The sequence below is a fragment of the Marmota monax genome, unplaced genomic scaffold (genome assembly GCF_021218885.2).
Source record: "Marmota monax isolate L192 unplaced genomic scaffold, Marmota_monax_Labrador192_F-V1.1 WCK01_AAM20220418_F8-fsc00030, whole genome shotgun sequence".
In the NCBI taxonomy this organism is placed as follows: domain Eukaryota; kingdom Metazoa; phylum Chordata; class Mammalia; order Rodentia; family Sciuridae; genus Marmota; species Marmota monax.
Genome location: NW_026691988.1, coordinates 9,266,454 through 9,292,070, shown reverse-complemented (window position 1 = coordinate 9,292,070; position 25,617 = coordinate 9,266,454).

Here is a 25,617-nt window from a genome sequence, read left to right as displayed (position 1 = left end):
AATAAAATACTTGGGAATCAACCTAACAAAAGAGGTGAAGGACTTATACAATGAAAACTACAAAACCCTAAAAAGAGAAGTAGAAGAAGATCTTAGAAGATGGAAAAATATACCCTGTTCATGGATAGGCAGAACTAACATCATCAAAATGGCGATATTACCAAAAGTTCTCTATAGGTTTAATGCAATGCCAATCAAAATCCCAATGGCATTTCTTATAGAAATAGAGAAAGCAATCATGAAATTCATATGGAAAAATAAAAGACCAAGAATAGCAAAAGCAATTCTAAGCAGGAAGTGTGAATCAGGTGGTATAGCGATACCGGATTTAAAACTATATTACAGAGCAATAGTAACAAAAACAGCATGGTACTGGTACCAAAACAGGCGGGTGGACCAATGGTACAGAATAGAGGACACAGAGACTAATCCACAAAGCTGCAGCTATCTTATATTTGATAAAGGAGCTAAAAGCATGCAATGGAGGAAGGATAGCATCTTCAACAAATGGTGTTGGGAAAACTGGAAATCCATATGCAACAAAATGAAACTGAATCCCCTCCTCTCGCCATGCACAAAAGTTAACTCAAAGTGGATCAAGGAGCTAGATATCAAATCAGAGACTCTACGTCTGATAGAAGAAAAAGTTGGCTCCGATCTACATATTGTGGGGTCGGGCTCCAAATTCCTTAATAGGACACCCATAGCACAAAAGTTAATAACAAGAATCAACAAATGGGACCTACTTAAACTGAAAAGTTTTTTCTCAGCTAGAGAAACAATAAGAGAGGTAAATAGGGAGCCTACATCCTGGGAACAAATTTTTACTCCTCCCACTTCAGATAGAGCCCTAATATCCAGAGTATACAAAGAACTCAAAAAATTAAACAATAAGAAAACAAATAACCCAATCAACAAATGGGCCAAGGACCTGAACAGACACTTCTCAGAGGAGGACATACAATCAATCAACAAGTACATGAAAAAATGCTCACCATCACTAGCAGTCAGAGAAATGCAAATCAAAACCACCCTAAGATACCATCTCACTCCAGTAAGATTGGCAGCCATTATGAAGTCAAACAACAAGTGCTGGAGAGGATGTGGGGAAAATGGTACTCTTGTACATTGCTGGTGGGACTGCAAACTGGTGCGGCCAATTTGGAAAGCAGTATGGAGATTCCTGGGAAAGCTGGGAATGGAACCACCATTTGACCCAGCTATTGCCCTTCTCGGACTATTCCCTGAAGACCTTAAAAGAGCGTACTACAGAGATACTGCTACATCGATGTTCATAGCAGCACAATTCACAATCGCTAGACTGTGGAACCAACCCAGATGCCCTTCAATAGATGAATGGATAAAAAAAATGTGGCATTTATACACAATGGAGTATTATACAGCACTAAAAAATGACAAAATCATGGAATTTGCAGGGAAATGGATGGCACTAGAGCAGATTATGCTTAGTGAAGCTAGCCAATCCCTAAAAAACAAATACCAAATGTCTTCTTTGATATAATGAGAGCAACTAAGAACAAAGCAGGGAGGAAGAGCAGGAAGAAAAGATTAACATTAAACAGATACATGAGGTGGGAGGGAAAGGGAGAGAAAAGGGAAATTGCATGGTAATGGAGGGAGATCCTCATTGTTATACAAAATTACATATAAGAGGTTGTGAGGGGAATGGGAAAATAAACAAGGAGAGAAATGAATTACAGTAGATGGGGTAGAGAGAGAAGATGGGATGGGAGGGGAGGGGAGATAGTAGAGGATAGGAAAGGTAGCAGAATACAACAGTTACTAATAGGGCACTATGTAAAAATGTAGATGATTCTACAATCTGTATTTGGGGTAAAATTGGGAGTTCAAAACCCACCTGAATCAAATGTATGAAATATGATATGTCAAGAGCTTTGTAATGTTTTGAACAACCAATAAAAATAAATAAATAAATAAATAAAAAGAAAAAAAAGAAAAAAATCTATTTATCTGCAAATGAATACTGTGGTACAAGTTTTGCCCTCTGAAGATAAAAAAAAAAATCTTATCCTTCTACATTATAGCCCTTCCACTGTTGGATGGCTCCTTTCCTCCTGTCTTAAATAAACTCTGGATCTTTGTTTAATAATTTGTTAAATGTCTGAATTTCAAATTTCATCACAGCCTTAGATGGACCCCTAAACAAGAAACTCAATATTCAATATTTAATTTAAACCAATGGTCAGAATTCTGATTTAGATGTTCTAGATTGGGGGTCAGAAACATTGGTAGGCTTCTGAGCTCCCCAAGTCATTCTAATTTGCAGCCAGGGCTGAGAACCTCCCAGGGTGTGAGGCCCAGCTCTGGATTCAGAACCTACCATATGGAGAGACTTTCAGATGGGCAAAGGGAATAACCAACCATCTTCCTTGTTCTGGACACTAAAATTCCATCAAGACAACTGAAATCAGATACAAGATTTTAATGAATCTGGACTCATACTGAGTCTACGTCAATTTGAGCATCTATACATCCTATGAATTTCCATTAAGTTACACCTTCCTTGTTCTATCTATGTGAAGTTGATGTTTGCAGCAAAATCCAGAGTTTTGAGCATTTTATTTTGTTTCATATTGTTTGTTGCCTGCAACTGTATTATTAGCAGTATCAAAGAAAATAGTTGAGCACTAACTATGCACTATGAATGAAGTTTAATGCATTGCTTTTTAATTCATTATTTTATTGGATCTCCACAGCAACTCTAGAGAAAAGATAATATTGTCCTCATTTTACAGGTTAGAAAAGTGAGGCTTAGATAGAGTACATTAGGTCTATCACTCCAGTGATAGTATTTCAGTATTCTAGTCCTATTAGATTAGCCTAAATTCTCTTTATATGTAAATCATCCTTCCTACCACAAACATCAGCTTTTCATCAATACTTACAGATATAATCTGTGCACCATATAAATCTCTTCAGATAGAAGTAAAAATGTGAAAGAGGAGGGAGCCGTGGCGCATATTAGAGTTATACCAGTGCAATCGACTATATAACCATCAATAAGGTTACTTTCCTCCCTTTTGTTGTAAGGATTTCATGTCACCTTTGGTCATTACCATGCTGGTGCACTGTTACTACTTCTCCAGTAAATCTGTCATCAAGGAAATAAGCTCCATCCAGACAGACTTGCTTAGATGCTTTCTCCCAGAAACCACCATATCTCCCCAGGATCACCATGTCCTTACATCATGACCATAATTTCAATACATATTACTAGAATTTTACTTAATACCAACATCAGACTTGCTGATTTAAAGTTTGTAGAGTCTAAGTCAATATTAATGTGCTTCTATTTCCCTTTTTGGATATCTCCCATGCTTTCTGTAGCCACTCAAAAATCATTTTAGGCAGGTAAGAAACCATTTTTTACCCTATCTTACCTCATCCGCAGAGACCAGATACCTTTGATCAGCTTCACTGGATCAACTTCAGCTTTCTAAAAACTCCCTAACATGTCTTGGACTTCATTGACTCCCCTTTTTCTCTCTCTGAACAGCTTTCTCTGCACAGTCTACTCTATGGGGGATGGTCTGCTTTCTCTCTGAAATCTATCAACACTACATCACTTGCCCCAGGCAGTGAGCAAATAGCTTCCTTATTTTTCAAACAAAACTTAAAACCCCTCTTGTAATTTCCCTTCATATTTTCCTAATATTAAGTTTTACATCCTTTTCAAGTCTCAGCTTATTCAGGGCGGTAGCCTTTTTGACACCTTAAGCTTATAATTGTGAGCTAAGTGAAGGTTTGACCCACAATTATGAATACACGGCTAACTAAAAAGTCAGATACAAATTCCAACTTCAAGAGGAAATACGTTATCTGTCCAATCTGTCTCCTTTTATGAACAGCTCGACCACCTCCATACTAAACTCAAAATTCATTACGTATGAAATCACTCTTCTCAGAACTTTCTTGACACACATATATCATCTTCCTTTGTTTTATGTACAAAGGTAGAGGTCCCCTAGGTCCTTCCATAAGCTAGATGGTGGTCAGGATCATGAGTCACCCAATGGACTCTGAATTTGAGTTGAGAGCTCTTTGTGGCAGTTTCAGCTGATTCTCAGATAAGCTGTAGGAGACAATGGATTCCACCTTGTTCCAGCATCTGACTGGAAAGGCCACCATGTCTCTCTAACTGACATAATGGAAAAGAATCACAGGCAGAGCTAACAATAGTGATTCTATTTTTCCAGGAACCTGGAGCAACAGCAAGAAACACTATAGGCCACTGTGGTGTATCAAAGACTCAGGAAAACCCCACTCATTTTACTGGGAAGAATTTTGTTTCAGAAAATTTTACAATCGCTAATGTTTCTGACTCCTTCTTGCCACCAGCCCAGTCCAAAGCTTTGAGACTGGAGGGTCATTTCCGGTTCACTTTGTAAGACAAATAATTGAAAAGTTTTCAATCTATGAGGTCGTCACAGGAGAACTTGGGATAGGAAATATAAGACCTCAGATAATTACTTTGGGAGACTGTGATTCCTGCTCTCCAGAGGTAAGGCTAGAATTTTGTGCACCAGGATCAACAAGGTCCCTACCAGGTAGAACACAGTACCAGGGTTAAGCTTCATACAATGGCTCATATAACTGCTGAGCCTAATTCTGCTGGTGCCTTAGTCATCCCCAGAATTCTTCTCCCGTCTCTCTATCATCCCATGCCAGGCCACCTTTGGCCTATTTTCTCCTGGAGGGCTTCCATGTGGCATGTGGACAGTCTCCCTGTCTATTTTCTAAGGTTATGTGGCCACCAGAGAAGAGTGAGCTGCATTTCCCAATATAGATTTATTTGACCTCTTTTGGACCTTTATGTGTATAGACCCTGGTGGCTTACATGGTTTTGTGTCCTGCTTCTTTAATCAACAATATATTTGTGAGATTCGACCATGTTGTTGGGAATAGTGGTAGATTACTTATTCTCATTGTTGGATCACATTCCACTGGATGAATATTCATACCTGCTTTATCCCTCTTGTTATTGATGTGCACTGGGTAGTTTCTAGTTTGAGTCTGTTACAAATAGACAAATAGTTTGTTACAGGTACTCCAGTCTTTAGGGGATCATAAGTACCCATTTCTGTTGGAAAATAGGAATAGATTTGCTACATCCGGGTATACATGTGTTCAGCTTTAGTAAATACTGTTAATGTGATTTTTTTCTCTCTTTTTCATCTCTCCCAACTCCTTTTTTTTTCTTCTTCAAATGTTGTTTTAACAAGATAAAACCCATGTACTCTAGTCTTACAGCCCCTCTGTAAGGGATAAGTTCTCTATATTCTAGCAGCTCAATCCCTAGAAAAGAGCCAGCTTTAGGCAGGCCATTCCCTAGCTTCACCTGAAGTTTTCTAAAGACCCTTTGCTTCAGAAAAAAAACCTTCCTTTTTTCTGCTATGGCCCCTGGCCAGACTGTCCTGCTGTATTTGCCATCCTGGGATGCCTGGGGGCATCAAGATGTTTGAACTCAATTCCCCACAGTGACACCCACTGGCCTGGAAGGGGCTGGATCACTCTGTCTTGCTGCTTAGTCCAAGCAGGGGATGGTCACTGCTGATAATGATTCCACAGAATGGTAGAAACTGGAGATGTGCTAAAATATAGTTTTACTAAGAATTGAAAGATACTGAAAGGGAAATATCACCCAGACAATAACACCTTATTAATGAGTGTGACATCTCTCCAACCAGCCCTGCATTGTCCTCAGATCCCCTTGTAGAATCACCTCCAGCCCAGTTCCCAGCCCACCTTCACTCCCCACCCCTTGTGGGCCAGAACAGCTTTGAGCCTTGGAGTCCAGAGCAACTATCTCCTAATGCACTGCCATGCTCACCCCACCTCCGTGCAGTAGGAATGGTCCCTCCTGCACAGCAGGACTGCCCAAGACTGGCCCCCTTGGGAGAGAGAGAGAGAGGGAGAATTTTTTAAATATTTATTTTTTAGTTTTCAGTGGGCACAACATCTTTATTTTTTATTGTTATGTGGTGCTGAGGATCGAACCCAGTGCCCTGTGCATGCCAGGCAAGCGTGCTATTGCCGGAGTCCGGCTGCAGCAAAATAACCGGAGGGGGGTGACGAGCAACTTGTGTACATTGATACAGCAGGAGTGGGAACCGTTTATTGTAGGATGTTAGAGTCTGTAAACAAGTCAAAATAACACCTGGCATTTTGCCAGGGGAATGTTAGAGTTCGTAAACAAGTCTGGATGGTGCCTAGCAAAATGCCAGAGGGAGTGGTTTGAGAAGTAACAAAAGCGAGCCATTAAGTGTGGAGATTCCTGATTGGTTGACTGCTGTATCTAGTTTATGCTAATTAGATAAGCTGTGTGGAATGTATAAATACTGCTCCTGTCCTGCAATACACGGCTTCCACTCCTGCTGTATCAACGTACACAAGTTATTCGTCACCCCCCGGTTATTTTGCTTGCAGCCGGACTGACTGCGGCAGTAGGACAGGAGGGGTATATATCCATTACACACAGCTTATCTTAATTAACATAAACTAGATACAGCAGTCAACCAATAAGGAATCTCCACACTTAATGGCTTGCTGGCATTACTTCACAAACCACTCCCTCTGGCAAAATGCCAGGCGCCATCTTGACTTGTTTACAGACCTTAACATTCCCCCTTTTGTTTAATTTAAATAATGACCATAGTGGTTTTTACACAAACACCATAAATAATCTGCTACAAGCAGAAGGGGAGGATACAAAATGCCACAATACCAAGCCAATTGATGGCTCCATGCAAGAAGCCCTTGGAAAAATTATACCAGCAATGATACTGTTAGCAAAGATACCGAGTTACAATTTGTTGTAGATTACAGTTTGTTGTCTCAGTCCAGGTAAAGCAGTGTCTCAATAGATTAACTCACAGTCCAGGTAAATCACAGTCCAGGTAAGTTCTGCAGGCAGCTAGCTTAAATCACAGTCCAGGTAAGTTCTGCAGGCAGCTAGCTTGATCTGAAGTCTCATCCGGTTTTCAGCAACACTGGAAATTCTTTCACCCTCGTCCTCACCAGCACTGGGATGAAGTAGTATTCCAGCACTCCACTAAGAAAACAACCTTCTGAACAATTTAGTACATTATCTCAAGGTTTTTTTTTTTTTTTTTTTACATTTGAAATAAGCCTTAATAGTGCTCATTACTCATTAGCTTCCCAGGTGTGGGAGAACCATTGTAGTTACTGGCCTTGGAAATGATCAAACTTCAGGGACGCAAGTTGTCTTCAGCCTGCAGCGTCCCGGGCAGCCCCAGATGGCCCCTGGGAGAGTCTGGGGAGTGTTCCGGACTCAAACTGTCACTGGGCACAGGGAGCAAGAGCCTGCGAGACTGTGCCTCCGGGTCAGGTCTGGATTTGGGCTCTTCGCAGTGGCGTCCTGCTCCCCGGGTGGGGGGCGGGGAAGAGCCGGCTGCCACCGCTTGGAAAGTCCTTGCTGCGCCATGACTGGCTAGTGCACGTGGCAGCCACCGCGCCGATTCACACACCCTGCGGTAACTAAAAGTATTCAGTAATAGCCTTTTGCTGCAACTTTTTTCCTGATAATCCTTCCTCCTCTGAACTTTCTTTTTCTTTCTGACTAGAGTTCCTGGGCTTCCATCAACACATGCCCTAACTATTCTTGGTTCCACTGGGGTGCCTCCTTCCCTTAGTAATTTACTTAACACCCCTTCCATATTTTCGTCACAAAGACAATACAACATTTTAAGACAAAACAAGACACAAACATACTGTATCAATCTTCTCCATTTTCTCAAAATGGCCATTTTTCCTCTCGCCCTATCTGCCTAGGGACGAGCAGATTTGCTCCCGTCCTATCTATGGACAGGCAGCTTTTTTTTTTTTGTCACTTACCCCCGAGTGTCCCGGGGCTCCCCGGACGGGCCACCATCTGCCGCAGTCTAGCTGCAGCAAAATAACCGGGGGGTGACGAGCAACTTGTGTACATTGATACAGCAGGAGTGGGAGCCGTTTATTGTAGGACAGGAGGGGTATATATACATTACACACAGCTTATCTTAATTAACATAAACTAGATACAGCAGTCAACCAATAAGGAATCTCCACACTTAATGGCTCGCTGGCATTACTTCACAAACCACTCCTTCTGGCAAAATGCCAGGCGCCATCTTGACTTGTTTACAGACCCTAACATGCTACCACTTGAGCCACATCCCCAGCCCTGCACATCTTTTATGTTGGCTTTTTTTTAATCTTGATTTTTGTAAAAGCAAAGTTCTGTTGAAAGATGATTGATAGATAGATAGATAGATAGATAATGGAGAGATGATAGATAGATCTACATTATGTATGTTGAGATACACACACACACACACACACATGTACACATGCACACACACAGTTCAGTATCAAGAGGCCCAGAGTTTGAACCTCCTTCTTCCCCTTTTCATTGTAGGGTGACCTTGAGCAGGTCAGTCAACTGCTGTTTATTTCTTTCTTCATCTATAAACTGAAATTAATGTCATTTCCCACCTAACACCCTATCTGCATGGCTTTTACAAAATAATATATGTAGCGTGCTTAAAACCACGGCTGGTCTAGTGAGCCGTGTAGAGCTGTGAGAAGGAATTGCACCAGCCACAGAGAGAATGAAGACATCTGGTTCAGGGTCATGACAATTCCAGCTCGCCCCTACCACCGTTCCCCAGGGGCATGTATTTTCTTATCTGCTGTGGCAGATATCTCAGGAAACAGGTAGAAAGAGTCTGTCCCAGAAGTAAATTCCGCTCAGGCAGAAATGGTGTGTAACTTTTTAAATGGCAAGCTTTTTTTCAGTTTTAAAAAATATTAGAGTGCAATTCCCTTCCATACACATCATTGCAAGAATTCTAAAGATGAGAGAGAGAGGAGTTATTAGAATAGCTTAGTAATAACACAGGGACCTGGTGAAAGCACCTAACCCTCAGTCAGGTAGGCAGCCTGCAAGGGCTGCCCTGGAGGGCAGAGAGGGATTCCGCTGTTCTGGTTTGAAATCTAGGCCGGGCTGTGCATTTGCTGTGCTCTTTTGAACTCTACCGTGGGTATCTGTGGAATAACAATCTTCCCAAGAGAATTGCTTTGTGGCTTGGAGTTAGCGTGTATGAACTGCCTAGCCGAGTAGATATAAAAGCTTTGTATGTGTTACTGAATGGATCCGTTTTGTCCACTATGCACTAAACCACCCACTGAAATAAAGGGTTGCTCTCAAAACGGAAAGTCTGTCATGAAGCCCCAATTTCCAAATCTCAAATCCACCTTTCTGAGGATGAGGTCAAGGGGTATTTATGGCAAAAAGAGAAAGGGTGGTCTAAGGTGTGGGGAAAGGTGACTGGAGGGAGGGAAAGCGAAGTACACTATGACCTGTGCATGTGTCAGCAAACTTCACTGCTCTGTGTAGGATGCATGTTCAGAAAGTTGGCAACATTAGCATAATCTGAGGGTAGTGTTTTTGACCTTCTGATGTTGAAAGGTACCACGTCAGACACTGGCACGTGTCCCCCAAATGAAGGAGTTGGAAGTCTTCTGACTGTTGTTTGGGCAAGACAATGCTACTTCCAAATTCCTGAAAAACCCTTAGCCATTAGCTATAATCAGAGATGCTCTCTACCACAAAGCTACTAGGGATCTAATACTTTGCCATTTACCTGAGGAAATGATAAAGCCATCAATGAAAGAAAGTAAACAGATACAAATGAAAATATAGATTTATCCAGGTTTGCCCTCGGTTTCACAAGTGACACTTGTTTTTTACTTGAAATACTTTCTCTCTCTCTCTCTCTCTCTCTCTCTCTCTCTCTCACACACACACACACACACACACACACACACACAGTGTTTCCCTAATGAGAAAGGAAAATAGCAGAGTCGGTAATCCTTCTGTGATATTTATAACAGAACATCCACAGTATTTTGCATAGATAAGTGCAAGTGCTCAGCTGTAGAAGCCATCATGAACATCCTCTACTGCTGGCTGACTTCTCACCAGTAACCCCCAGGACCACTTTGTTCCTCCTGATTCTTGAACTGAGATTATCAGACTGCTGAAATGATCACCTTCTTGATCTGAGAACCTTTTCTCAGATCCTGCCTCAGAATTCCCCAAATCCTTCTTGCAGAGAGGCTCCATGGTGCCCCCCGAAGTATATTCTCCTTGGCTGCAACAAGCGAAATGAGGTTTACATCTATTCACTTTCCCCTGCTCCTTCCCCTTCTCCTCCTTTTTTCTGCATATATGCTTCTGATTGTCTGCAGAAGTTCTTTAACATCTCTCAATAGACAGTCAAATCAATATAGATAAAAAAATCTATAAAAATGTATGTTCACCCCTATAAATAGAAAAGTTAACATCGTTCAACTGCACATGGAAGTCCTCACCTTCAACCCCACACCGTTCTGCCTTACTGCCTTAGGAAAGATGGCAGATTCCTGCTGGAGAAGAGTATCTGCTGGCTGCAGAGCATGCTGTCATGGCTCAGAGTCAAACCTAAAGGATTCCTACAAGCTCTTACCCAGGCCTGCACACTATTGGTTCGATTGTGATTTATTTTCCTTAAATGTGCATAGTCTAAAAAATTCTTTCAGCCAGACTCTGTTGATGAATGGTGACTGGGTATTTTGTCATTCTCTCTTCCTTTTCCTCCTTTCTTTCTTTTCTTTTCTTTCTCCTCTTTCTTTCATCTATCTATCTATCTATCTATCTATCTATATCTATCGTATCCATCTATCTGTCTACACATCTATCTATCTATCTACCTACCCACCTATCTGCTTTCTGGAGGTGGTTTTACACACTTTCCTGCCTCACTCCTATATTTAAATCCTTGTATATGGTAGGCATGAAGCTACGTGCCGCATGTTCTGAAGGGATAGCCTCCTGTGAGCCTCACAATAGCTCCTTTTAAGGTATACACTAATATTCTCACTTTATTAACAAAGAAATGCTTAGTTCCATGTCCAGTCCTGGAATGACTCTGTGGCCAAGTTAGTAACGGAACTCAGAATTAGTGGGGCCCAAGCCCAGGACCCTTATAGCCCATTCATCACCACCACACTTTCTTTTCAAACCATGGGCAGGATTAGAGCTCTGGAAAGAACAAAAGCCCCCTCCCTCCCACAGAAGCTACTTATTGCAAATGTCTCTAATGCCACATGGCAAAGAAGGGAATTGTCCCACACCCCGTTATGTATTGGGCACATGCACACCATAAAGGAATCTTTTCAATATCACCTTCAAAAAATACTATATGGCAAAATATTGTTTTATGAACATTATGCTTTAAGAATAGAGTCTTTCAAAATAAATATAGATCTCAATTTATGGGCAAATAAATATGTGCTTAATCTATACTATTAATGAACAAATTTGCTTATGAAGAATTGTGTATGATATGTACCTATTTTGTAAAAATAGAACAAAAGAAGGATATATAAATAATCATTTACATATAAACACATCTCTCTATATATTTTCAGGTACATTTTTTAAAATTCTGGGAGGAAGATATATACCTTTACACTAATAATGTTTTCTCTTTTTTGAGGGATTAAGAATTTTTTTATTCTCTTTATTTTATGTTGTTTTATACCTTTGTAATGGGAAATAAAAAGCAATTTCCATTTTGGAAACAAATGTAAGAAAATTAGGTGGAGAGAGGAGGTTTTCTGAAATATGAAAGGAGGTTTTCTGAAATATGAAATTGGAAAGATGAAATAAAGTCTTTTGAAACTTACATTTGGATTTAAATTGGATAGAAAGTCTACATAAGTATATGTGTATATATGATAGGGATGTGAACACGTGTGCACATGAGACAATCAGTCGGCTGCTGGATATGTGAAAGACCTGAAGTGAATGCTATATATTTATGTCAAAACAGCAGTGTCAAAAAGACCAATGGCGAGTATATCCAGAGAGTATGTTCCTCTTCCTTACAGATGTCAGGACTCTGCTGTCCCCAACAGGAATGTGATTCTGTTGCATGATGTTTCCTTCTTGGCCCGACACCAAGGTTGCTTCCCACCATCTCTTTTTCCCCTCCCCACCTATGGGAGAGACTAGAATGTTGATTAAAGTTCTTGCATCTGGCATGGGCTTCTCAGACATTGTTCATTTTTAGGTTGAGCGTACTCTGCATGTTTTCTACCTCCAAGGGCCATAGAACTATGCATTGAAGTCATATAAAATTCAGGAGTACTCTGTACCCTAGATTTAAGGATAGTTAGGACTGGTGCTGCCCAAACTTTGATGTGCACAGAAATCCGGTAGATCTATAGACTCTGCCAGCTCTAGTTTGCATTTCTAACAAGATGGCAGGTGATGCTGGCACTTTGGCTTGAGAATGGCATTTTGGCAAGCAAACATCTACACGTTTGTAGATGCTGAGATGAGGAGTAAAATTGACTGTAGGAAATGGGAAACATTGATGAGGGTTTACTTATAAAGGAGAAATGAAGAATCTGACCCCCAGGAAGAATACAAAGGTTGAGGGTTGGAGTTAGAGATGACAATGAACTTGACAGGTGTAGCAACCTCCACTAGAGATTAGAATCCAGAATGTCAGGCTCAAAAGGCAATGCGGTGCAGATTGAGATGAAGTTTAGTCCTACAACTGGACTCCTAAGGGCCAAGAAGTGCTGATGGGTTTCAGAACAGACAAGGGCCCCAGATCCTTAGCATGGTTGACAGCATTGTAATCCTTGTGTACCCAGGCCCTGTCATGACTAGCCCAGGGCCTCAGAGCAAGGTACCTGAAGTCAAATTGGGCATATGACTTCCTACATTGGAGGATATGGGTGGAGATACAATTAGATAATGCATATGAAGCTGAAGCTTCTGATGCATCATAGATAGTGTCTATATTTTGATGTCATTATATTATATATGTGTTTTATATCAAGGATAGTTCATGTTTTCTTCACCAATGTAGAGATTTTATAGCTCATAAAAGTACTTGGTGATATGAAAAAGCGTCCCAGGACTTAACTTCTTCCAGTTTTATTCCACTTTTACCATGCTCTTAATTTCTCTTTGAATTGTGATTCCTAATGTTTGAAAGTATTCTTAGAGAAGTTTAGGTCACTCAAAAGAATTGGAAACAAAATGTAAAACAATATTAATCAACTTTAAAAAATTACACATAGCATATTTTTTCTTGGTTTACATAATAGAAGTATTTCATTTCTCTGTGAGTGAACAGCCACATGGAGTATCAGAACTCAGATGTTAATTCTTGGCTCAGTGCAGCAGAGAGAAGTAGGATGGTTCCTAAGAAACCTAGTGTCACTTAACTTCCAGATTCTACTATTCCCTGGGCAATTTTTTTTCATGAAGCATAAATTATACTAATGTTGATTAAACACAAGCTGTTGAAACAGGCCAAGTGCAGTTTAAATCCTATCATTTAGTAGTCACATGACCTTGGTTTCTTACCTTTTCTGGGTTTTAATTTCCTCCCATACAGGATAAAACAGTAGAGCAGGATTTTTCTGTAGACATGAGGTGATGATATATGTGAAATCCCTTTTGCATGATCATAAGAGATGTACAATTAAAGATGATTATATTATTTTTATTCTAAAGCTATAAGGCCTATTTAAAGACTAACAGTTATTGCTAGGTAGAATATAACATCTATGTTTAAAAATATATAATTACAGGACTATAGATACTCTAGATTTTTAGTCTAACCTCCTGCCCTTTGCTAAGATTATACCAAAAGTTCCTCAGGAAAGTATCATTTTCAATATTATTCTAAGGAGTTCCAGGGAAGGAAACAAATAATATTTTCTAGATTCATATATTTCTAAATATTCTCATAATTCAAAAAAATTCAGTCTTTTAAATGAAATTGCACTTTGCTTGGTACCATCATATCTAATATCCCTTATTAAAGTGTGCTTTTTAAAAAAAAATTAGTTGTAGATGGACACAATATTTTAATTTAATTTATTTATTTGTATGTGCTGCTGAGGTTTGAACCCCATGCTTCACAAGTGCTAGGCAAGCACTCTACCACTGAGCCACAACCCCAGCTCTCAAGTGTCTTTTTAATCTAGAAATAATCATAGTTCACGTGTGTGGTGTTTTAGAGTTTTCCAAAGGCCTTCACATTCAATATTTCATTTGATCTTTCCACCATCCCTGGTGAAGAGCACAGGGCAGGTATTTCTAGAGCCATATCTGGATGGAATAACTAAAACTGAGAGTGATAATGACTTGTCCTGGACCCTGGTCACCCAATTAATGTATGGCAGAGCCTGGGCATGACTCCACATCATTTGCTAACAAAACAAACCACCACCACTTAGTTTCTGAAACCAGAAACTAAGCAAAAAATATTTTAGTGAAATACGGGGACCACCTTTTATTCAACATTACAAACTTTGCACCACAAGGGATAAATGTTAAGAATTTTGAATGTTAAGAATATTTTCAAGTATTTGGAATTAATAAAAGCATGAGAAGTAGCTTGAGTATTTTTTTAAATCTTTTTTTAGTTGTTGGTGGCCCCTTATTTATTTTTATGTGGTGCTGAGAATCGAACCCAGTGCCTCACACATGCTAGGCAAGTGCTCTACCACTGAGCCACAACCCAAGACCCGCATTGAGTAGTTTTTTGAAGTTTAAAAACTTTTAAACTTTATGATGAGATATTTCATATTGGAAGGGTTTTGTTTCCTACACACTGTAACTCGTCTGACTGCTGGAAAGTTTTGTGTATTGCAGCAAAGGATTCAGAAATGGCAAGAGACCAGAAGAGGGCAGTATAACCTAACAAAGCAGAAGCCAAGTGCCACAGTCAAGGGGGAGCAACACTGTCCTGCTCCAATGCTGTATAGGTGTCATCTTATCCCAATCTTTGTAACAATAACCAAAAAGTCAATACAATAGTTTAGATGGAAGGAAGCAAAGACCGAAAGAAGAAAATAGATGCTTGAGATCCAATGGCCATGCAAGGATCCTCCTGGTGCCCCAATTCTCCAGCTCTTAAATTGTGGTGCCTTAATACAAAGCAGATTTAAGCACACAGGATGAAAGAACAGTGGAAATGCCAGGGTGTTCTGTGCACTACCTGATATATGTGTCTACAGATAAAAAATGTATTTTTGGTATTCATATTTGTAAGGACTAGAAGAAAACCATGCTCATAGATCTAAAAAGTTTATTGTAAATTATCATTTTTTTTTATCAATTGGAGTTTTCTTCTGTCCTAGAGTCCTAACATTCAACCAGGTTCATGTACCCGTCATTTATTGAGGATCCTCTGTGTTCAGTGGGTGAATATGGGGGAGTCGTGGAGATCGGGAAGGAGCAGAGGAAGGAGCAGGGGAACGAGTGGATGAAGTATCCAATTGTGGAGAGAGAGTTTTTAAATGCTGTATAATAAAAGGAATACATAAAATGCTCAGTAGAGGGAGACATTGCTTCTGATTTGAGAATTCAGAATTGAGGTGTGTTTGAAATGGGCCTTGTAGATTCTGAAGGTGGCAAAGAGTAGAATGGAGATTTGATAGTCTCCAGGGGGATTTCAAGTAGAGGGACAGAAGCAGAGGTGTGGGATTTTTTGGGCATGGTAGAGACAGTCTGTTTCCAATGACTGATGCAGGAGCCATGGGGACAGGTTGGAAAAGACGTGTTATGCAGGAAGAAGAGGGAGAAGGGAAACGGAGCTTAGAGGGCCATGCTAAGGAGTTTGAACTACACATTCATGGGCTTAATTTTTATGCCCCACCAAGTCCCCAAAGACTTGGACTGTGTTCTGTAACCAAGGGAAAGCAAAGAACATCATAGAGCACATATGTCCAGATTCTATGTGCACACATATGTGTGTGTTATATGTATTTGTGCAGGTTCAATGCATGGCTGGAGACTGTGTTCATGTGCATAGGACTACCTCCTCTCACAACAATGATCAGGATGGCGATAGCAATGTCAAAGTTAGTTAAAACATGAGAGTTAACCTGAATATCAGTGTCTCAGTTGCTGGTCAAACAGGCAGATAAAAGGCAGCTTTCTTCCGGAAAGACCTTCATTAGGATTTGGGGACATTAGTGGGACAGCGGCAAGCAGTGGCACTGTGACGTAAGCTTAATTTTCCTCCCACTACCTTATAGACACTGTGAATATCAGTGTCTTACAATGACATAGGGATGTCCTATCCTAACCTTTTGGTATTATATTCTGCATCAATATTCATTTCAGAAATATTAGATTATTATGAATGATAAGACATTTTCCTCTAAAATTCAGTTTTCCTAGTTTGCACATGAAATTTAGGCAGGATTATTTGGTTTTGGACTTGGATCAATGCTGTCCAGAAAACATAAAATGATAGGTTTTTGTCTCTCCCTGGATGGTGCTAATGTATTTTAGTTGGAGGATCATCTGGGAGTTTTAAAAGAACTTTCAGAGATATCCATATGTAACACAGACGCCTGGAAGAGGGAACTCTCCATTTGTTTCTGTCCTGATGTTTTCAAATATGTTACTAGTCCAGTGGATCTTTTTATTTTATTTTAAGTTGTGGTTGGACACAATAACTTTATTTTATTTATTTATTTTTATGTGGTTCTGGGGATCGAACCTAGGCCCTCACATGTGCTAGGCGAGTGCTCTACCACTGAGCCACAACACCAGCCCAGTCCAATGAATCTTAATAAATTTGGTGACACTTAAAAATTTAATCAAAGATAAGAACCTTATCTATAAACACACACACACACACACACACACCTCACATACATCTGACATGTTACATTTGTTATCGGAGGTATTTGATAACAACCATGAAGTGCAGTAGACCTAGGTTCAAGACCCTTGCCTCTTGCCTTAGACTTTTAGAAAAATAATGAATTTATTTTACTTTATTTATTAATACTCTGTCCCTCTAAAACAACCCCTTACCATCTAATGCTTCCTCATTCATTTCTGGGGTCAGGATGATGGTTATTTCCTATGCAGGCAATGAATGTGAAACCCCAGATGTGGTTTTATTTAGCATTCTCAGGAAATCCTGTCGTTTGTGATTATTTGTGGGATGTGTGTGTGTGTTGTGGTGTGTGTTTTTATTCTCCCAGATAACACCATGAACAATTTTTGACAGCCTTGTTTCTTAATAGAAACAAACAGGATTGTCTTTTAATAGTGAAACTTAGAAGTCAAATTTCACTTTTGAATTTTATCATCTGACATTACTAAGGCTTTGGTGAGAAAGAACCCAGACTACTTCAGGCTCAAGTGGTGTAATGAAACAATACCTTTCCTGAAGTTTTAAACAGGAAGCCATACTGTGTGCTCTTAAAAACATGATGGCAAATTTACACCTTTCAGATCTTCTTAACCCAGTTGCTCTACTCTTCTTACCCACTGATATTGACCACTGGCACATACAGTCAGGCTTACGAATATGTTTGCCAGTGGCTGTTGTAGAAGCACCATAGTTAAAAATCCATTTAATCCTCCCAAAGACTTTAGAGAGTACAGGAATACCATTTTGCTATTTAAAGACAAGAAAACTGAGGCACAGGATGAGTTGACTGTCTCAGAGTTCACCATGGTAGATCTAAGGTCTATACTCAAGCAGTATCAGGCCAGAGCCCATGCACTTGACCTCTGTGCCTGCTGCCTCTTACACACAGGCATTTATTTATTTATTTAAACAATGGCTTCAAGTAGTGATGGTAAATTCACCTTGTATCTTTCCTTTTGGGAGACCTCAGCTGTGGGAGAAGGCATTATCCCAGTCCCTTGAAGGGTATCTCTCTCTCTCTCTCTCTCTCTCTCTCTCACACACACACACACACACACACACACAGACACACACACACACACCACACAAATGCAACTCAGTGGTAAATTTGTCTAATTAGGGCTTACTTCCAGGTAGATGAAAGCAATAGGCCTTAGCCTCCCACACACAGTCTTGGAGGTGTGACAGCTGCTCAAGTCTGTCTTCAATATGAAATGAGGTCAGAAATTTCACAGTCTCTTAACTTCACAGCCAACAAGACAGAGATTAAGGGTTTGCAAATGAGAATAGAAAAATCTTCCCTATGGGCTGTTTTTCCCTCCAAGGATTTGTTATTGTCTTTATTGTTGTTGTCCTTGCTTATTTATTTGTTTTGTTTTCTTGAAATCTATGTTTTGTGTTTCGAATTCCATGTCTTGGCCAGTTTTTCTGTATAAAATTTTTAAAGTTCACACTTACAAACTTCCATTTTCTCTCTTTCTTTGGGACCAAGATACTCATCCATACCAGAACTTCTTTAGGAAATGTCTCAAATTTGAAGACATTCAAGTTGGTTGGTGGCGGCGGTGGTGTTAGCTCAGTGATAGAGTGCTTGTCTAGCATGGGCAAGGTCCTAGGTTTGATCCTTAACATTGCCTCCCCTTAAAAATAAAAGTTATTTTCTAGAGTTCACTTGGTCATTCTTAAAACTATATCCAGTGTAAGTGCTCTGACTGATCCACTGCTTTGACAATTACAATAATTATAACTAGCATTTGAAGAAATCAAATTCCTGGGCCCTCCATCATATCTTAATTCACAGTAGTGCCTGGACCAAGACAGCAGTTCACATAGGCCAGTAACTGACTGGTAATTGTCCATAGTGTTTCCTGTGAGGCATAACTGACAGAAAAGGGAAGAAAAGAGCTGAGAAATAGAAACATCCTCTTCCCGATGATAGTTTTGTAAATGCATTTAATTCAAATACTTAATTTCAAGGGGCAGGAGAAAAAGTAGTATTGTACAAATATCAGCCGTCTAGATCCATTTCCTTAAAAATCCAAATTTGAAGACAATTGTTTAATGTACATTTTTTTCTTTTATATTTTCATGCAGCATGTATGTTGAGGTCACAGTGTGTGAACAGATGGAATATATGGCAGGGGCCAACTCATTAACATTAAAGACAGGGGATCCATTGTCTTGCTATAACTCCCATCCATCTACCTTTATTTCTGTCACCATGGTACCTAGTGGTTCAGTTACTGAGTGTTCTGAATACACTATTAAGCAAAATTGACTTCAAATAATGCTGCTCCTTGGTGTCCCAAAAGCTGGGTTTGAGTATTTTCCAAATCACTGAAATGTTCTCAATGATTTCAGTTATTAAACTACCACTGATAAGGGAGGTGAGATCAGAGGGATTATTGTGCAAATTATTTAGTTTACAGATGAGTGGAATGAGAACTGACATATTTTAAGTTGCATTATGGACATTCTTGTGATTTATAGCTATAAGGGCTAAGTCTAGAAATGCCCCAGAGGCTTGAGCAAAAGAGAATCAGAAACTACATGGTTCTTATTAAGCGTGGTTCTACTGCATGCTGGGGATTTCAAAAGAGCAGGTAGTCTCTCCTCCCTGGGATTAACTCCTGCTTCTTCCTGGAGCATCCATTTTCTGATAAACTTGCATGGATCAAAACCAGGAAGTTTTGAGCAGCGTAGAAGTCCAGAAATGGAAACTTTGGGTTTTGTTCTGTTTCCCAGGCCACCTATAGCAGAAGAGCACTGCAGACAGATGTAATTGAATTACCACATGACCCAGCAATCCCACACTAGGTGTATTTCCATAATAATCCAAAGCAGGACCTCAAAGAGATATTTGCACAACTATGTTCATTGTAGTTATTCATAATAGCCAAGAGATGAAAGCACCCCAGATGTCTATCAACATATGAATGAATAAAAATATGATATATACATAAAATAGAATATTATTCAGCCTTAAAAAGGAAAGAAATTCTGTCATATGATTCAATGGATAAATCTTGAGGACATTACAAATGGAATAAGACAGTAATTTTTTAAAAAAAGATAAATAAGTATGATCCCACTTTTAAAAGTTATCTAAAATAGTTAAACTCATAAAAACAAAGAATAGAATAGCAGCTTTCAAGGGCTGGAATTTTGTGTTCAATTGGTGTATTTTCAGTTTAGCAAGGTGATAAAGTTCTAGATATCTGTTGCACAACAATATGAACATACTGAATACTGATGAACTGTGTACTCAAAACAGTTAAGATGATGCATATTATTGTGTCCTTTTTTAATTTAAAAAAATGTTCTCATCCCTTTATCCTAAAGTCGTGGGTTGTGAGCTAAGCATCTGGTCCTGATTAAAGAAAACTATTCTCAGCTAAAAATATTTGCATTAGAGTTGACCAATTTGTCAAAATCCTTCCAGAATCTACTTTTCTTGAACTGCTCCATTGCCTTGTGAGCTACTGAAGACAGTCTGGAAACTTCTAGAAAGTCTTTGAATTCAAATGTCAGGAAAGGTGGTACAAGTAATGAAACAGATCAAAAAACTAGAAAACATGCTTAACTTGAAGGGGGTCGCTATTGGAGTCATACATCTATATATGTTTTTTATCACATGTCTGAAAACTGGCAGGATTTTATACCTAGAAGGAACAATAATAATCAATCAGAAAAAAATAGGTTCCTTCATATTATGTAACAAGAACAAAGTCAGAAAAGATAAGGGAATTGTTTACCCAAGGTTCTCCAAAGAAGGGGTTGGAAAGCTGAGTTTAGGACCCCTAGTCTTAATGGTAATATTTGAGAGAATTCATTCTTGATGCAATATGGAAAGGCCAGTATTAAAACCAAACTCACACCAAATAAAAATGGAGCCAGTCAAGTTGGAATGAAAGCAGGAGGAGTAACAGGTGTTGTGGGGGCATCATTTCCCCTCCAAACCCTGCACCCATCCTTGAACCCAGACGCATACCTGGGAGTACCTAGGGCACAGTTTGAAGAACACAGCACTGAACTATCACTTTTGACTTTCCACTTCCACTCTAGCATTTTATCCTGTGATAGTCAGCTTTTTGTTGCTGTGGCTAAAGTACCTGACAAGAACAATTTAGAGAAGGAAAAGTTCATTTGGGGCTCCTGTTTTCAGAGGTCTCAATTGATGGTTGGCTGACTCCATTGCTCTAGGGCTGAGGTGACACAAAATACCATGACCAAAGGGTATGGCAGAGAAAAGCTGCTCAGTTCATGGGAGCCCAGAAACAGAGAAGGTGGGGGGAATGCTTCATTGGCCAGGGATAAAATATAAGCCCCAAAATCAGACCTCAGTGACCTATATCCTCCAGCCATGCCCTACCTGCCTACAGTTATCACCCCATACAATAATCCTTTCATGTCATTAGTCCATCAGATGGACTAATCCACTGATTAGACTACAGGTCTCATAATTTCACCTCTGAAACTTCATGAACACATGAGCTTTTCGGGGGACACCTCATATCCAAACTATAACATGTACTACTTTGCAATTTTTGTTTGCATACCTCCAGAAAGGAATTTCATACTTATGATATCTACCATAGATCGAGTACTTTGCTATATACTGGTTTGCTTAAGTGTTTTACAGCCATCATTTCATTTAAATTGTCCAAGAAAACAATTGTTTTATCCCTACAGTCCATCTAAGTTGAATAGCTTGCTTAGAGAAATGACACACATCAGAGTTGAGAATCAAACCCAGCTATGATCAAAGGCCTATGCCTAAAACCAAAGTAGCAATATGGATTTTGAAGGATTCTTCTCTGGATGTCCAGCACCTAGCAGAAGCCTGGCAAATAGTAGACACTTGGTAAAAATTTGTTGATTCAGATTCCATTGGTTCATGCACATGTTTTAAAAATGTAAACCTCTCAAGGAAGGTTAATGATATCCATCATTCAAATGTAAGTTCAATCTGATTAGTTCAATTTGATTTCTGTACCTCTTAACTCTTGACCATAGCAGAGAGGAATGTAAGTGTAGTCCCTTATACCATTAATTGGAGTCAAAGTCCAGTTGACTTTTTCTGGGCCAGGAAAAGAAAATTCTATTTCTTTCTCTCTCTCTCTGCATCTTTTGGTCCCTAATCTAGCTTTAAAGTTTGGGGTCTATATCAGCTATGCTATCAGTCAGAGAGAATGCTGTGAACTGGCATAAGACCCTGACCATAAGAAAACTGGGGAGATATTGCAATTCACAACCTTTAAAGGAATGACTAGGTGTTCAATCAGCTTTTTTTTTTTTTTCAACCCATTTTCAGGACTAGACCCACAAACAGGAAACTGAAAGGCATAATGGAGCAGACATCCTGGCCTGGCAGGAGGAGCAGTAAGAGCTTGGTGGTGTAGCTGGCTTTGAACTAAAGTTCAATTTCCTTAAACAGTAAGTTGGGGCTGTCTTAAGCAGAGTCTGGTTAAATAATATAATCTTGGCACACACCTGTAATCTCAGCAATTCAGGAAGCAGAGGCAGGAGGATGGAAAGTTTGAGGTCAGCCTGGGCAACTTGACAAGATTCTGTCTCAAAATAAAACATAAAGAAGGGTTGGGAATGTAGCTCAGTGGTAGAGTGCCCCTGGGTTCAATCCCTAGTACTATTAAAAAAAAAAAAAAAGATAGGAGAGAGTTTACAGTTCTCTTGAACTGCTCCACTGCCTGAATGGATGTCCGGACAGAACTCAGCCATATTCCCTCTATTTTGCTGATGCTATGATTTTATGGCTCTTTTGCAACTAATTCCAGTTAATTATTTAATCTTAAGCAGCAAGCCTGTTCTCAGATCTCTAATTAAACATCGTGGGAAAATAAAAGACACAAAAGCATATACTCTATAGATTAAATTAAGTTTGAATGGGATAAAACTTTACTATTGGGGAGAAAGCCAACCTCCTTAAAGTGTATGGGGGCCAAGAACTCATTCACCCTCTGTGCCATTCCCACCCTTCTGTCTCTGATGCAAGTCAGAGAGGACCATATTTCCCAGACTCCCTGGTCTCTTACTCGCTTGGCCAATGAGAGGAGTTAGTGGAGGAAGATTAACACAGGCTGAAACCCACTGCTTCCTAAGGCTTCCCCAGCACGGGTTATATTACCCCCTGGTTCTAGTTGTCCCAGCAGTACTCACTGTTGTCCTAGCCCCTGTGAACACCCCACAGTCATCAGATCCTGCAGCCCCACTTCCCTCCAGTGTCCCCAGCCTTAACAGGGGTATCTGTTGCTACACTCTAAGTGGCTTCCCTGTGCCTATTTGCCTTCTCAGCTCTCCCACCACTGGTGCAACCTATTCCTTATATGAAAGTCTCTTGCTAGGAAAATTGACAATGGCTTCTCTTTGGGGTTCTTGACCTTGTTTTCTCCTCCCCTAGGAGTATCTGACTACTCCAGAGAGAGTAAGAGAACTCCATAAACACTTGAGAAACAAGAAAGAGGAAGGCTCTATTTCCACCAACCTATTTTTACATTATCTAGGGCACATTATTTTTTCTTTTTGTCTGAACAGATAACTTGATGACTCCAACAATAAGTTGGCCAACTTTTCTTGAGCACTTACTTTCTGTAGTGTATTTTAGTAATGATTATCTCTTTTAAAAATCTGCTAGAACAGTTGTTTCTAGCTCACTTCAACTGCAAACAAATGTGCTCTAATAAAGGTAACTAGAGACTGAATTTGCTGGAAGCTGGCTCTCTTCCTAGGCTTTCTGTGCCAGACATGAGGGGAGAGTCTGGAATGTGGATGCTGATCCTTTGAACCTTCCACGTAGTGCCTCAATGCTTCGCTGCCCATTGCTGACCATCATGAGCCCAGAATTGCCACAGGAGCAACTATGAGCACAGTTGGGGAGAGTGTACTGACAGCCCAGGTCTACAATAGGCCCTTGCCCATCTGTTATGTAGTTAGTTCTGTCTTTTTCTTAATAGAGTAGCTTTAGAGACATTACCACAACTGAATGTCCACACCTAAGGGGCCATGGATGGCCTCGTTGTTAATAGGAGACTCAAAAATGGCTCTTACTTCACATACTCCAAGAGAGATGTACATGTGCTTTCTGTGCTCTGGAAAATGCCTTTTATATCTGAACACATTTCTAATGATTCTGCTTTAATAAGCATATTTTATGTATCTCTGAATTCCTAGAGCTACTCCTGTTGGAAGTTTCTTTGGTGAACCCTGGGAAAAGGTGTCAGAATTTCAAGGCATAAAAGAAATATTACTGAAGAATTTTACGAAGTACTTTAGGATTTGCAAAATACTTTCATAAATTATTGGCTCAATTTTGCTGAAGTTTTTGGAAACTCTAATGGCAAAAAAAAGAAGGAAGAAAAGAAAAGGGAAGGTTAGAAGTGCTGTCCTTAAATAAGTGATTTCAGAATTGAAATTAGGTAATATCTTAAATGCTGTCTGTTTCCATATTGGCAGTGCTATTTTCAATGGTAGAAATATCTGTTGGCTTCTGGGAAACTTCTATAGCATACTTTGGAGATCTATTCGTATTCTAACCGTCACAGGGGATGCAACCTGAGACTTTCTGGGAGTGTTGGGCTACTTTGAATTGGATTGGAAAGAAATTTTCAGAATAATTTTCCCAGCTTAACTGTTCCCTCTCCTTGCTTTAGTGGGCTTAGTTTTATTATTCCAAGTGTTCACACCACATCTCCTGAGAATGTGGTTTTAAAGTTTTCTTAGTTCAATAGTGTCATGTAGGACTAATAATAGAGACTAGAAAACTCTATGAGTTTAAAAGTTATGGTTCTTTCTACAGTGGGTCTACTTATTGTTTTCTTTATACAAGAGAAACATTCCAATATTTTTTTCTCTTAATCCAAAGGCAATACCTAGTGTAGGATTTTTTTTAATTATCATAAAATCTTGAATTTTTTCATAAATGACAAACCCAGAACTTCAAGCTGGTTTAATCCAAAATGAATTCTACATTAATAAATGCCATTTCATTGAAAATCAACTGGGTTCTTCTTTTTAGACAAGCGAATGTCTTCAGTAACTTAACCACTCAAAATAATGGCTGTATGATTCATTCGTTCACCAGGTTTTTACTGAATAACTATAATTCCCAATGTTTCTCCCAGGGTAATAATATAAAGGAAGACAGTTTTCACAGAGCTGTGGTCTTATAGGAGGGACAGATAATTGAACTGTTTGTTTTTAGCAGAATAGGATTCTGCCTACTCTAGTTCCTACTCTAACAGACATTTAGGACAGGACAAGTTATAGGTTTTATATGTAATAATAATGCTTATATTATAATTACTATAGACATACACTATACTATATTTAACATTCATATGTACTAATATATACATAATAGATTCATCTGTGTAATAGACCCCATTTACCTGAAGAGGACATGTATTTATTCAAGAATCTGAGTGAAGCTGAGGGCAGCAGCACACACTTGTAATTCCCCCGACTCAGAAGGCTGAGGCAGGAGGATTGCAAATTCAAAGACAGCCTTAGCAATTTAGCAAGGCCCTAAGCAACTTAGCAAGACCGTATCTCAAAATAAAAAGTAAAGGACTGAGGATGAGTTCCATCCCTGGTACAAAAACTACAACAACAATAACAAAACCACATAGTAAACACATAGTGTATATAGGATTCAGTATTATCCACAGTTTTAGGAATTCACTGGGATTTTTTTTTCTTTTTCTTTTTTGGTACCAGGGGGCCCTCAACCAAATGAGCCACATCCCTAGTCCTATTTATATTTTATTTTGAGATAGGGTCTTGCTAAACTGCTTAGGGCCTTGGTAAATTG